Below are 6,000 nucleotides of genomic sequence, written 5' to 3' on the forward strand. Positions count from 1 at the left end.
GCACCCGACGCGTCCCGTGCACGCACACACGCGCACCCGACGCGTCCCGTGCACGCACACACGCGCACCCGACGCGTCCCGTGCACGCACACACGCGCACCCGACGCGCATGCTTATTGCCTACATAACCCACTAACTAATACATGACCTTTTCCTATGCCCACTAGTGCACGGACGACCCCATCTATCCTAGAATCTCTCCAGGACTTGCACCATCGGCTAACAACTCATGCATGCATGCAATAACTAACCTATCTTATCTCTTAACTACAACTAACTTATCCAGCCGATCTGCCTCTAGCCATCCCACGCCTTGCCGGCGTGCTGCCTCGCGCAGCACCATGGCATCACGCCTACACACCGCATCGCACGGTTTGCCGGGCATCTCGCTTCCTTGCGTGCTTCATCTGAAACTTCACCGGAGGACAACTCGCTGAGCTAAGCTACATGCAGACTCAAACATAACATGCTGATACAAATATCAAGATTAGTTCTAACATTCTCTGCTTCTGGTGAGCACGCATCTGCAGGATATCCCCCAGCCAATCACGAGCCGCCACGTGGCGCTGGCTACAGGAGTTGCGACAGGAGTCGCTACAGTCCAGATGTTTTCTGTTGCTTTTCTTTTTGTTTTATTTTCAGATTTTCAACTAAACTTAAACTAGCTATATCTTTTAGTCTATAGCTCCAATTTAGGTAATTCTTTTTTCTATGCAATAAAAAAAACCAGTAATTTATCTCAATACCAAAATGTCACATCTTTGCACCTTTCAAATTTGAATTCATAACAATTTGAATTAAAACTTCCGAAGGCCGTAACTTTCAAACTGTTTGTCAGTTTTGAGCGTTTCTTTTTGCGTTGTGATCGTAGTGCAATTTAGATGTTTGTACATGCTGTTTTGCTGCTGTTATTTGCATTTTAAAATGGTTTTCTTGCTGTTGGTTTTATTTGGTTCTATTGGAAGTTTCGATGATTGATTGTTGATTGTGTGAAACGTGTAGATTGTCCGGAATGTGACGCGAGCTATTGTCAGGAGTGTGTCCATTTGAACCAGAACCAAAGCAAGTTACATGTTGATCATCCTTTACCTATCATTTTCTTTGCATGTAGTTATATCACACAATGAATATATGCATGTATAGGATTACTCTTTTTTTTTGCTATATTGTTGAGCTATCTCCCGTCATTGCAGATCGTGGTAGTTGTAGCTTTGCTCTACTAGTAGATGGGATTGGTTCGTGTATACATTGAGTTTATGTGAGGATTATATATATAACTAAATTGAGTAGTAATTAAGGATTTAATTCACCTCTGGGCGGAAGTTGTATTGCTTGGTGTTGAGGGAAGGCATCATGGGGTCTTGCACCTTTTTTAAGGCCATGCACTCATGAGAGTGCATCCTAAGTGGACTGCCGCCAAGGTTCAAAAAGATCAGGCAGACTTAGTGACTAGCTTCCATGTGCGGCCACTGGCTATATGGGGTCTGGCTTAGTTGATCAGTTGTTGGAACCTTTGCCCAGACAGTGTCGACAGATGTAGCATATATAGGTGGGTTGTGGCCGTCAGGTGGTTAAGGGAACCTCTTCTGAAAGACTTCATCTCAATCTTCGCATTGGGTCCAGTGGGTAAAGTGTACTAAACTCTGCATAGTATTAAAACAAATCATGATTATCCGTGTCACCGGTTATGGATAAATTTGAGCTACTATGCCATTACAATTATTGGATGATCTTGACAGATGTGATAATTAATAATACTTGTGGGAAAACTTAATAAAGGGTAGGTTGGAGTTGATTTTGCCAACTCAACCTTGTGTATTTAATTGTAGCAACAAAATTTAATTAAAATTTGACTATTAGGTAGTTATGAGGACAAAATCAGCTTCCTGCAAAATAAACCCCCAAGCCTTCCTTTGTTGTACTATGCATATACATGTAGGTCTGCTATATTAGCTATCTGGCTGCAACGTCTGATGTTGCAAGATATTCAGACGAAGAGTAAGGCACTGTTAGGGTCGCGAGTCTGCACTCAGCATCGCCAGTGGACTATGATGGGACTCATCGTTATTTTCTACTACTTTTCCATTGTTTGATTGAATAAAGCTAGCCAAGTGCTATGCAAATTGTTTTATTTTATACATTTTGGATCATACGTTGTAATAAATGATGCACTTGCTATCCTGGTATTTATCTATATTGTGTGTGCTAGCATGGTAAGCACAGAGACTCAAATCCTTTGAGGTTTGGTTGTTACAGTTTTCCAGTTGTAGCCTGAAACATGCTCGTTCACGTTGAGGTTTGCTTTTTTCTGTTTTGTGTTAGAGTTTGCATGTAGATGGCACAGCACATGTAACTTGCTGCATGCCTTAGTTATGGGCTGACGTGAGAGTACACGTTTGGCCGGGTCGTGTGTGTTTTTGGGTCACGACGCCGAGTCGTGAGATGGCACGATTCATCTAGAGTTGGCGTAACTATAGGATCTCAATCACAGTTTGTTTTCTCGTTGAATAAAAGAAAAGAGAAGGAAAAGCCGAGGAAGTTATGCGGCACAAAATCATCTGCTTCCTTGTGTCGCTCTGCTGTGTGCATCTCTCGCAGTCATCTGTTTCCTGCCTGTGACCCAACAAGCTAGACTAACCTGGTGAGCTAAGTTGAGGCGGTCACATCTTATATATTCTTAAGAAGTTGCTCCCCACTTCTACCAATTCTCTCATCATGCACGCTGTCCACATCAGCTTCATGCCATGTCACCAATTTCCACAACGGCATGCATTTTGTTTGCAGCCGTTAAGACATGCAACCTTCCAGCTCAGCTTCCTTTACTTCAGACTACTGTCTAGGACGCCATATTTTCCATGCAAATGATGCAAAAATAAGCCGCCATATCTTCCACGCAAATGATGCAAAAAGAAACGGATGGTTCTTAATATCCCCACTATCTCATGGCCCTTCAAATTTTCCATGTACGTTTCAGAAAGAAAAGAATTCTCCATGTAAAGAGCAACCCAAGAGGCGTTGAGAAATTGTTTTCACCTTTAAATACCTCATTAGACCACAAATGTTGCATGCCCGTCGTTCCCATTCTTCTCACACAACGTCTTCCTAAATACTAGCAATGATTCATTGTTGAGGTCAGTTTCTCCATAAATGACAGGAGATGATGGAGACGGAGACACCGACGAAGGAGCAAGGCATTGCATGCATGTCTTCCACCATACCGGCCAAGTTGGATGGCCGGACGCGGAGACGCTGCTGCCACTACTGATTATATTGCCGACGCCATGAAGTGTGGGGTGAAGCCATGAAGCGCTCAATCTAGGCCATCCGTCCCGCCTTCTACCGAAGCGTCATATGCAACACAACAGGTCGCTCACACATGACTCCCTCGTCGCTTGATTTCTTTCCTTCAAGTACCTGTCTGATTTCTATCCCCTACACGAGCAGGTCACCATGCTGCGCCAGACCGTTACGATGCCCAGTTGGCCTTCACATGCATATGCATGCTACATCAACTCCTCGCAGTGTATGCTGACACCGCTGCGTGGGCTGCACATCCAGTTGCTGTGGGGAGAAAGAGCCTACAAGTTTTTATACTATTTTCAGCACAAACGTCAGAATTTTCTTTGTAACCCGGATGCTAGATAGTTGATATACTTGCGGCACTATATAGAAGTTGAGTGTAGTCACGTGCCCAAGAAATATAAAAGCAAGGAATTCATTAAGGTGCGGACATAGCAATTTCATGCCCTGATGGTCATGTTGTTTCCTTTATTTCCCTTCTCTGATTAGTAATACATTTTATTTACATAAATTATGTGCTAATATTACATTAGCAGAACATCAGTTTGCATTGCTTTCCTTGCCATTGAGATGAACAAAATACTTTTGATGATCCAATGAATACGAAGATCATGTACAAGTTTGGTCACAAGCTTATCATACAGAGAAAGATGGTTACAGAGTTAGATTATATATGCGCCATCTTCTCCCGTCATCTTTCTATTTTTCTTTCTTTTCTTAGTAAAGTGCCCTTCTACTTTGACCTCTTTGTCACACTAGCATCCCGCTGTAACGCGCGGGGTGTTGTCTAGTATACTTAACGCACACGCTCATAGGTTCTCCTGCAGAAGCTGTGACTCCACTTAGTACGCAGAGTGCAAATCATTCCTTGGCTACAACAAATAACCTCCGGATGCGGGGCACTCTACCCCGTCCCTTGGCACGCTTTGGTGTGGTCTGGACAAGGGCGCTGCACCTGGTCATCTTCTCAACATTTTCTCAAGTGGTATCGTTTGGTACCTTTTTGCTTGTCTACCAGTCTAGTCGTAAAATGATATTTTTTTTGTTTTTTCTTTTCCTATTGCTATAGCATTTATTTTCCATTTCTTTTTAAATACATGATATTTGAATCAATTTTTATTTCCATTTTTCATTCATATTTATTGCCGTATAGTTTATTTATTTATTTTGCTCATCTTCTTAATAACATGTGCATTGCGTTTGTAAAACAAATCGTGTTTTAGAAATGTCTAGCGTGTACTTGAAAAATGCACCTTATGTTTTAGAATATAAATAGTGCTACTCAAAAAAAATAGTGTTAATTATGCATAAGAATGTTCTTCGTGTATTTAAAAAATGTTGGACGTGTACCTAAAATTATTCTTCCTGTTGAAAAAAAGATCATCATGTTTTGTAAAACGATCTTCGTGTATTTTAAGACATTCATCATAGTTTCTTCAAAAATGTTTGCCCTATATTAAAAAATGTCCATAGTGTTTTCAAAATATATGTTCATCATGTATTTGAAAACATTCTCAAATGGCTATTATAAAAAAAATGGTCATCATGAGTAAAAATATGTTGGATCTATAGGATGGTATATTACCTTTAGCTTTCAAATTCATTTTACACTTGCAAACAGAACTTACTAGGAAACTGCAAGTCCAAGGACTTCAAATTCCTGTATAACTCACTGAAAACTATGTACGTGAACAAAGAGATATATAAAAATGGAAGAGATCCCCCCTAGATGTCAACATGCATGCATATCTTTTCTTGCCGTGTACTATACACTATTAACTCCCCTCCTTGAGACAAATTAGCGAAGTTTTGACGATAGATAGATTGTCAAAGTCTCTTGCTCGACGATGTGAATATTTATGATCAGGAGCAACTTCGAGTTGTGGCACTTAACCTCCAGACCAGATTGTACGTCTGTGACTCGCCGCAGACAGCGCCGCACCAGCCGCTGCATAGGTTTGGGTTATTGCACGCGCTTTCGCAGTCATGTACACCAGTTGATTGGGCGTTGCACCCACTGAAGCATAACGGCCTGCACTTCGAAAGTTAGGCGGCGAGGCAGCTCGTGCATCACGGAGCCGGGCTGCACTCGGCGCCACATGGCCCTGCAACGAAGCTGGCGGCACTGCAACGCGCAGTCCTTGCATGATGCCCTTGCCGCCGCCGGGCAACCCATCCCCAGCAGCATGAGAACCACCAGCACGGCCAACACAGCTGCACTGCTACTCGGTGAAGGCGCCATTGGTCAGTTGCAAGCTAGGGGCAGCTTAGCTAGGTAGTATATAGCAGAGAGCAAGACAAGAGACGATCTCAAGTGGTGTCTATGAGCCTACATAGACCTTTTATAGTGAAAGAAGAAATAATAGCAGAGAGCAAGACAAGAGACGACCTCAAGTGGTGTCTATGACCTCAGGTGGTGGCACTTCAAAAGTGAAAAAAATAATAAATGTTTAAGAAGAGTGAAAGCAGAAATATGCCCATTCATGTAGTACCATAATTTTTTTCAAAATAAATCAACCTCTACTACATTTATTGAGGCAATATTAATTCGAATTAGCGAGAAAAATCCAGATGAAATAAATATAAAATAGTGATACTACTTGACTTAGTAAGGCAAGACCAGTCAAGGAATAAGGCTTTTAAATTTAGAGCAATGATGAACTTTGTTTCCACAATTAAACATGGTATTCCACGAGCATT

Source organism: Triticum aestivum, chromosome 6A (assembly GCF_018294505.1).
Source record: "Triticum aestivum cultivar Chinese Spring chromosome 6A, IWGSC CS RefSeq v2.1, whole genome shotgun sequence".
NCBI classification, from domain to species: domain Eukaryota; kingdom Viridiplantae; phylum Streptophyta; class Magnoliopsida; order Poales; family Poaceae; genus Triticum; species Triticum aestivum.